Source organism: Anas platyrhynchos, chromosome 1, assembly GCF_047663525.1.
Source record: "Anas platyrhynchos isolate ZD024472 breed Pekin duck chromosome 1, IASCAAS_PekinDuck_T2T, whole genome shotgun sequence".
Classification (NCBI taxonomy): Eukaryota; Metazoa; Chordata; class Aves; order Anseriformes; family Anatidae; genus Anas; species Anas platyrhynchos.
In genome coordinates this window covers 46,279,925-46,289,696 of record NC_092587.1, presented here as the reverse complement: position 1 = coordinate 46,289,696, position 9,772 = coordinate 46,279,925, and the positions used below count along the sequence as shown (strand labels likewise).

Genomic DNA, 9,772 nt, shown 5'->3' with positions numbered 1-9,772 from the left:
GTTCTTCCACTCTTTCTTAAGCATCCTGTACTAAGCATTGGCAAAGATCAGATACCAGGCTGGAATGACAAGAAATAAGATTCTGAGCTATTTAAGATAAACTGTAAAATTAGCTATCAGTCTGAATGTCTCTCTGTAGACAAGAAAGTACAGATAACAACTGTATTCTGACACTTCACGTTAGCACAGTTGTAAAGAAATGTAACAGTGGAACTGTACTCAGTAAAGATTTCAGAAATCGCTGGAAACACATCCTGTTTAGTTCGTTTTGGCAGGCCCACAGCTGTGGGACTAGGAGCCATGAGAATCAATCAGGATGGAGACTGATCAGTTATAGTATTGTGCCTCTATCAGTTGCCAGTAACACTTCCTGTGAAGTCGTCACTTTTACTGAAGTTTCAGGCTCGTATGAGATGTTTTTATTTCTTCTTGGGGAAACCGAGCCTATGATTAGGATTTGTACACAGCATTTTCAAAATAAACTGCAAGGAGCTTTTCTGGGGCAATGCATATAATAAAGTGGGCTGAAGGAAGCACTGATTTTCAAGAGCATTTGTATGAGATGAAGGGGAGGGAACAACAATACACATTTATTTATTTATGTATTTTGATCCAGAAGGCACTTCAGAGTAAGCTTACAAACTTCCACTCAACCTGCAGAGATTTCCAGTTATTCTCACTTCACCTGAATTTTGTTAACTGTTGGCTAAAGCAAAGGGAACAGAAGCATGGACTGATGCTATTTATTTGGTTAGCCTCATTGCTACTTTAAATACTTGCATTTAAATTAAAGTAGAAAGTGTCATCCCTTCATGTGGACAAATCATATCAGCAGAATATTGTTCTTTGCTCTCTTAATAGGTTGGAATTGCAGCACAAATGGTTGGGCTGTGGGCTCTATGTCTCTTGAATTCATTTGTTTGTCCTTTCATTCTACTTAAAAATACTGAGGCGGGCTTAATGGAAAGTTACGATGGTTCCCATCCCTTTTCTTAGACTACAATATTTTCTGTATAGAAATTACTGAGAGACATTTTTTTTTTTTTTAATTAAAAAGCCTATTATTTTGCAAGAATGATAATTCTGATTTTTTTTTCATCCCTACTTCTCCCTTGAGTAATGGATGAGGAAATAAATTATTCAGAGAAAAGGACATGTTAGAAAAAAACACAATTTCCTATACAAGTTATTTACATATGAGTGCCTTTACAGGTAATAAAAATGTATATTAGCTAATACAAGGCAGAAATGTTTCAGAATTCATTTTTTAAAAATTAGCACTATAAATAAATGTGTTCTGTATAGACAACAGCTGCATTACCATGGCACTGTTTAACAGAATGACTTTCCAGCGGGAGAGACTTTTTTATATTTTTTGTAAGTATGAAGACAGGGTGAGCTGTGTTTCCTGGGAAGTTCATCATATTTTCATAAGGTCTGAGACTGGCCAGTCAAAAATAAGGCAAGCAAAAACAAGCATTCTTTGAAAAATTTGGGTTAAGTACATTAACTAACTATTGATGTTCTTCGTGGATCCTATCTATGCTACTACTGTTTTACTGGAGCAAAACCATAGGAGCAGAAAGAAACCAAGACCCAACATACACTGAATTGTCCCCCTAATTTCATAGCTTCTATACTCAGCAGCAGTTTTGGGTTTGTGCTTTTCCAGTTCTCATCTCTGAACTTTATCAGTCAGAATTAGGCCAGAATTTTTAGCCAAGTCTACCTGAATGTGTGACCTACGTGTCAGAGTACTTTGTCTGCTACTTACTGACACCCACTCAAGTTTAAATTCCCGATATTGCACAAGTCTGCAGGGTTTGTCCTATAGCAATTTTATTACTGAAGACTATCCTCCTGACAAGGAAAGTCAGTGAGTTTTAAAACTTAGGGCAAATATAATTAAATAGACCCTGCAACCTCATACCAAACCATACAAAATTATTCCCATGTCATGTTGGCCTTAAAGGAGTCACACACGGTGCTGGAGCTCACTCTCCCCCTCTTACCCATAAAATGGGAAAAGGAACATCACTGGGCTGAGTCCAAAGTGTTGGTCCCGAGTCTAAGGTCTTATCAGTGTCTCAGGCTGCAGGAAAGTGGTTGGCCCTGTGCCTCCCAGCCGTGATGAACAACCACAGGCCTCCTTCTCCTCAAGGCCGCTTGGCCCCACTCCTGGCCCCACACTCCGGGGTGGTGTGTGGCAAGCCTCGAGACGCCTGTCCCCGCTGGCTGCCTGCCTCCTGTGGCAGATGCTCCTTGGGTGAATTCAGCTCACACTGGCAATCGAAGCTCACTTTGCAGGGCACACACGGGTGGGGCTCGCACAGAAGTGACTCTGCTTGTTTCCATAGTAACTTTGATGCTTCAGAAAGGAAAAGACAAAAAAGACAAGAACAACAGGAGATGATGCAGGGAGCTATCAGCACTTCAGTGACATGTATTCGAATTGCCCTGTGTTATTCTGAAGTGACAGAAAATCCAAATGTGATAGACAAGTGTTCTCCTACAGTGATACTACAACTACTACAATTTTTGTAATTGCCAATGCCATTTTTATTTTGCTATTTATTTCGCTCAGTTTTGGTCTTTTTAAAGGTTTCTTTCTACCCGTGTTATTAGGCAAACAGCTTTGATGGCGTTGGTGTGGCTGTCAGGTATCTCCACCTGTAAATACAATGCAGGGGGTAGTGGTACTGATGTTTTGAAAGCTACTCCATGCATTTCAGAAATATTGGATTTAAGTATAAAAACCACAAGTGAGTAGGAGCAATGCTTATCTTGTCCAAACAAGATAAGCATTGTTCTACCTTTTATTTTCATCCTTATCTTTGTGAAGTTGAAATGTAGTTACATTTCATGTAGTTAGCTGAAAGTACAGAACTGATGCTGACCTCTCAGGTGTTTTATGCCAAGTTCACACATGTAGTGTATGCATTATTTCACTGCTTAAGGCAGTTGACTTGTGTTCCTGCCTTATTTAAGAAAGTGTCAGTTGTGCAGCAAACTTCATGGGAATAGTTGCCTCACACTGAGCAAGGGAATTGGTAGCTCCTCGTTATTTCATTCCCAACAATGACCAAGGCTTTTATACTTGCAGAAATGACAAAAATCTCTTCACCACCTAATAATTATCTATGTCAAAAGCCCACGCTCAGTACAAGATAAAGAAAACAAAATATTTTAAGTCTAGTCGTTAGACTGCACTGATGATTTGCTCTGCTCATGACTTTTGTCTGTTCCCATCGGTTTAGTCTCTCCATTCATAGTACCAGAGTTACTAGGCAGAGTATTGAATGGGACCATGGAAGTTTGCCTTTCTGAATGCCTAAGTGTTGATATGACATTGACAGCCGGTTTATCAGCATCCTCTCTGGATGGAAAGCTTCGTACTTCAGGGTAGAGCCCACCTTCCAGATTACTGCCTTGTGCTTCGTTGCCTTGTTTTCACTAGCCAAAGCCAGCTTCCAGAAACCTGACTGTCCTTGCTGACCACAGGTAGCATCCTTAGCAAGGGAAGAGAAGGAGTGAGAGACCTGGCAACGACTGAACAATTGACCTGGTTCACCTGCTAATCCGCTTTGAAGATGAGGACCTTGAAGTTGATCTGCAATTGAGCAGAAAACCCTAACTACTAGTGCAACAGCTCTTTTCAACCAACATGCTTAAAAATAAATGCGTCTAATGTCTCTGTTACACAGCAGATCAGCTGTTTCATATTTTTCTACACTGAAGCTGCTTTCCTGGCCTTCTCTCTTCCTAGTAAATTGCTGGGTAGCAACCTATGCTAGGGACCACAAGGCTTGGCTAATAGCAGCTTGCTCCAGCTGCAGAAGAAAAGACAGGGACGTTTCTTGCCACTGTTGCTGTGTGTTAAGTGCATCTAGGAACGAAAACAACTCTTAAAGGATTTACAGCGCTTGCCACACACTGAGTCACAGCACCGAGGAATCGGTAACAGGAGCCCTCCAGGTCCTTGAAATGCTTCTTTCAATGAGCATCCACTCCATCACACCAAGGCTAAGCATCAACAAACTTTTCTATCCATACACTTATCTCAGCCACCTATTGGGTTTCCCTGATAATGCCATGGTAAGCTCCGGAGGAGCAGGCAGCACAGCCAGCTTCTCCCGCTACTATTTCAGCATCAGGGACCAAATTAATTCCCCGAGGGCGCGGTACTTTATGTCATCAAACTTCAGAGGGCTTCTCTAAGGGCTTCGAGAATGAACAAACGAGTATCTGCGGGGCTGCATGGTGAACACAAACGGGGTCACAGGGCTTGAGCAGGACGCGGGGGATGAGCCAGAAGGGTCCGGCCTCGCCCCTTCCGCCATGCGGGGCCGGGGCCGCTGGGGGCGCCGCGAAATGGCGGCTCCCGCCGGCCGCCTCCGGCTGCGACCCCGCCCGCAGGGGCTTTGCGGCCGGCCTTGCAAAGGGACCCCCCCCCCCCAGAAGGGGACGGTGCGTGCGGCCAGCCCAGGCCACCCCCTGGGTAACCAGCGCCGGGCTTTTGCGCGCTGTCGCCCCCCCAAGCGGGTAAAAGCCCCCCCAGTGTCCCGGCCGCCTCAGGCCCGCGGCGGGCGATGCCGGCTGTGGGCAGCAGGGGGCAGGGCTGCCCCGCCTGGGCCCCGCCGCGGCCCGGCGCGTTGTGGTGCGGTGCTGCTGCGCGAAGCCTTTCTGCGTTCCAGCGCTTAACGCTCAGATGTGAAATAATTCATCCTGAAGACAATGTGGAAGCATCCCCGTGGCATTAAATGTGTTTCCAGTCGTGTTTCCAAGTGCTTCATTAACGTGTTTTTTTTTGTTGTTGTTACTGATACTTGATGCGTATTTTTGATAATTAACGTGACATATTCACCAGGACGTATGGTATTTCGTAGGGGTGGAAAACAAGTGAAAGAATAAATAGGATGCCACTGGATGATCTCTTTTGCCTTGTCTCCTTTCTTTCCCTTGTGAAAATAGTATACTTCCTAAAGCTGAGCAAAGGAGCAGTGAAAAGCTGAAGTAGCTTAAATGGTTTAGTGAGTACTTTTAACATCTGGGGCAGAGAACCTGCCCTTCTGCCCTAAAAAGCAGTCACAGGGTGGGAGAGCCGTTCCCTGCAGCTGCCTGTGTGAGTGCTGTGGCTGTGTGAATTAACTGGGGGGAGCACTGGACGTGCCTCTGGGCGGCATTGGCGCATGTAGGAGCCCGCTCTTGGGGAAGAAAGTCTCTGGGTGGTTAGTCCTGTCCCTTACAGGCCTGGAAAGTCCCAACATGAGGAATCTCATCTCCTTGTTCCCTATGATTTGGGTTTTGACGGGGTTTGGAAACAGCATTTCCCAGCACCACAAGACGTCTGGCTCACAGTGTCCATGCTCTCTCAGTTGCCACCCTTGTGGGGCAAATACGCACGCTGCTCACTGCTGGACCTGGTCCTGTGCATGAGCGCGGACGCGGGGTCTATTTTGTGCCTCCCAGCGCTTGGGCAGAAGTCAGGAATATTGCTGATCTGTGCCGACAGGATTTCTGTAGTTCTTCATGCACCTTGCGGCAGAGATTGGGGGCCCTTTGGGTGGGTGCTTATGGGGCTGGCGGGGTGGCAGCTTCAGCAGTTAGGTGCCGTGGGGTATTTGAGTACCTCACAGGCTTGGAGCGTTAGCATAGATTCATACAGTTGAATTTGGGAATTCAGGTCGGGCTGTTCTCTGTGGGTTAAAGGAGTTGCCAACGTGGTAGGAAAAAGATTCCTACAGAGGTGATATCCAGAATAAGTCCAGATGACCTTGAAGCTAATTATTCAGGGTGAGAAATTGCAATCTGAATTGCTATGTGTGGCCACAGTTTGAAATATCTATTGGATTCTGAGCTATTTTTACCTTGTTTATATCTTTCAACAATAACAAAATTTCCTATTTGCCTGTGGTCACTAGGAGAGGAAACAAGTGAAGGGAGCAGTGGATTTTTAAATCCTCTCTCTTGCTGTTTTCAAATCTGTTAGGCTTCAGTGCTTATTAGAGCACAGCTGAGCACATTCACAGAGCTGCCTCACCTTTTTCTTGTTTTGTAGCAGTTTCAGCTCAGCAAGAGTTTTCTTCCAAGGCTGTGTTTATGTGTGAGATAGGTTTAGCACAGGAAAGGTGAGGAGGGTGGTGTTGGGTTCTGCAGGCAGTGGGTGCTGTGGTCATTTATAGCGCTAGCAGAAGTGCGTTGCATTGCTTTGTGGGTGCTGTAGGAGGACTGATTTCTCCCCAAGCAGTCTCTTAGTTTTGGTAGTATGCAAATCTGACGGGAGTTGTGGTCATAGAGGGAAAAATATCTAAGTTGGTGGTATGGATACCTAAATGTTGTGCTCGGTGAAGAGCCAAGATGTGCAGGAGGGAGCAGCCTACCTGGGTAACACATTCAAGATGGTCTTCACAGATGAGTCTTGGGTTGTTTTCTTGTAACAGCTGTCTGGGCAGGAGAAGTTTTGAGAAGTTGTGACTGTGCTAGCATCATAGGTGTGAGACAAGGAAAAGTGTAAGAATTATTGGTACTTGTAACATGCTGTGGAAGAGTCCAGAAGAAACGTGTGGGTGTATGTCCTCCATCTGTGTACAGAAGGGTTTGCTGGTCAGAGATACAGTAATGCACATTTTCTAACATGCCCTGGCCGAGGGAGGATCACAAGCACTGACGAATGAGCGTAGCATATGAGCCTATTTGGCTACCTTCCTGGAGCAGTTTGCTTGAGCACTGTCCTTGACGCCTGGGGAAACTTGTATCTAGTGCTGGATACTGCTCTTGGCTGGCTAGCCTTGCTGGGCCCCCTCTCCAGCCAGTGAAGAGCCATCCGTTTTGTGGGGGCATATGGGACCGTAATGCCCTGGGGGAATGTTTCTTTCCACTGGGAGCATTGCTGGAAGTTCATGTAGATAATTCAGGTGCTCGAAGTGGGGTAGTATGTATTCATCCTCTCCTTGCAGTCATGTTGTGGGTGGTTGCAGGTTTGCAGCCTGTCCCTGGCACTGCTGTTTAACAAAATACTTAAAGGGGTGAGGACGAGGAAGGAGCAGGGTGCCTGTGAAGTCATGAGGGGGTCACTGTCATGTGGCTGACGGACCTTGTTCTCTCTTTTTAGGATTCTTCCCTACGTGGTATGGAATATTTTAATCTTTCATTTGTTTATTAGTGGTGATGGCCATTGCCACTTCAAACAGAAAGAAATGCTCACATTTGATATGATACGAAGCAAAAGCAATGTTTCAGTGTTAATATATTTCTAATATTGTTTAAAGCAGTAAATGCAGATATTTGTTGATAAGGTATTGTGAATATTTTTAAACCATTGTCTTCATCCTAGCTACTTTGAGATGGCCTTTATTTATTCTTCCTCTCTCACTGCACTGATGTTGAGCTTCCACGTTTATTCCTAGAAAATCTAGCAGAGTGCTCTTCTGTTTACTTGGAGGAAAGCTGTACATTTCTGACTAATAGACTGAAATAAAGCAGTAAAGAACCAGTGTCACAAATGTTCATAAAAGCAAGGTTTTTCAGCTGGGGAAAGAGGTACTGCTGCTTTACGCAGTGTTTCCGAATTGTTAGGGTTGATGCCTGGCTTCAGCACTGTGGTTTGGATTAATACGCAGTTTCTGATGTTAGCTAGATGCTGGTGCCTCAGGAAGGCATGAGACATGCTGTTGTGAGTAATTACTGGATAACCAGCCCCAAAGGAAGGTTTTCCTTGTCTCTGTTGGACAAATACGTGCTTTTTATATATATATTTAATATATCTTCTACTTAACAACACTGTCATGGGGAATATTTCACATTCAGTGTAAATGAGTTTGTTTTTACTCAACAGTGATCTGTAGGAATACAGTGTTTGTGACTGAATTTGGAGTTCAGTGATTTTATTTTATTTTTAAACAAAACAGCATCTTCTCAGTTTATGGTAGTTTCACTGACTATCCATTTTTGTTAAAACAGAATAAAGAATGCCATCTTCTTTAACTTCTGTGCAGCTTTTATTAACATGAATTTCTAGTGGGTGCCCTTTTACTTATTTACTCTCATTTTGGCTTTTTGTTGCCATGCAGTGGGGGAACAAGCTTAAAATGGTTTCAAGAGACCATTTCTTAATACTAAGGCTCTCCAGGGCTGTCAGAAATAACTTACAATTAATGCAGGTACCATTTTAATGCTTCTTTGGATTTGTGAGTCACTCTGATGCTTGTAGCATGCATTTGTAATACAAGAAAATAAGCAGCATGTGCTTGGTTGCTATAAAGCTTCAGGTCTGAAGAACCATAAGGGAGATCTGAAGTGGGTGAAACCCAGGAGGAGGTAGTAAATAAAACAAGAGTGAATGCTAATGGCTGTTTAGTATGAGAGAATTAAGCTGAGTAATCTGAGGAGGTGTTGAAGTAGAGGAAAACAAAAACAAAGTCAAATGTATGCTTAAGACCATATGTGAAGGTTGGTGGTTATTTGGTTTGAAATGTATTATGAAAGCAAGCAGAGATGAATCTGTGATAATAACTGAAAATAAATGTGGCTGAGGAAGGGCAGAATAACGAACTTCCAGCTTCCTTTAGCTGCACAAAATAAGCAACTAGTAAATAAATTTGAAAGTTTTAAGGCTGCAGAATGTGACGAGCTGGTTACCCTGAAATTAGGGAAGAGAGGCAACTAACTGGTACAAAGCATAAGGGCTTCATACTCTGAGAATGAGTGTGATAACAAAAACATTCAGGAAACTGATGTGATTTCTAGACAGTGCTTTTACAAAGAAGTAAAGACTCGCATGCTGCAACAACAGTGGAAACAATGAAAACCACCAAGGCTGAGAGCCCACCTGAAGTAGATGGAGCTATACTAGTGCAGGATTTGTTCTCTAGATTTCCTGTTCTGTATGCATTAGAACAATAGGAAAACTTACATCCATCATAGAGTGCGCTGGTGGTTTGGGGAGTTCATTCTTAAACAGTGTGCTAATTGGTACTGAAATAGTGTGGTGCGTGTGGTGCCCCTTGTGATTTGGAGTTATGGATGACTGTATTTATTAGAGGCTTCAGAAATTAAACCTCTCATGTATGTTCTGTCTGTACTTCTGTAAGGACCGAGTGAATTAACACATCAGACTTCAGAGCACGGAGTTGAGATTTTACTCTGCAGTAAGGTTGCTGGACATCTTAGACTTGCAGTAGAGCTTTCTGTGCAGACTCTCATAGTAAGGTTTTTGGAGCAAGTAAGATTGGGTTGCAAAGATGCAATAGAAAGTACAAGATATATCCCGGTCTCATTTTGCAACAAACTAGAAGCCATGTAGCAGCTTCTAATTGAAAGACGAGATATATAATTAGAGGAGTGCAGGCTGTAAACAGATGCCTGAAACTTATTTTATGAACTGCGCTGCATTTCATATAATCTTTCTGCATATTCTGTATCCAAGATGCTGTGCTTTTATATTGACACTGCTTAACAACGTAGCTGAATTTTGTAAGAGGAGCTGGAAAGAATCTGGACTCTTTATAGCTTAGTAAAGGACAGTCAGCACTTCAGCATGTTGGAATTTAAATTGAAAATTTAAACTGGATGTTCCTAAGAACATCATCAGGGACACAAAATTGATTAAGACCTCCCCACCTCCTTGTTTAGGTCTCTGAATCAACTTGATTAGATGAACTGCTCAGTTCTTCACTTTTCAGATTTGTTCAGACTGTCTCCAGAGTAAGGAGGATGATATTGCCCTGGATTTCATTTGGTTCGTATCAGTGATTTCTCAACTGTGAGACCAGGA

General features: G+C 43.5%; 1 long non-coding RNA gene across 2 annotated transcripts in view; it reads left to right on the top strand.

Moving 5' to 3' along the window:
- Positions 1-5,973: 5,973 nt before the first annotated feature.
- Positions 5,974-9,772, top strand: part of LOC110353324 (uncharacterized) — a 131,111-nt gene continuing 127,312 nt past the window's right edge. For both annotated transcript variants that reach the window (XR_011808520.1, XR_011808522.1), the window contains exon 1: positions 5,974-6,128. This is a non-coding gene — a long non-coding RNA (uncharacterized lncRNA). The remainder of the gene's footprint in view (positions 6,129-9,772) is intronic.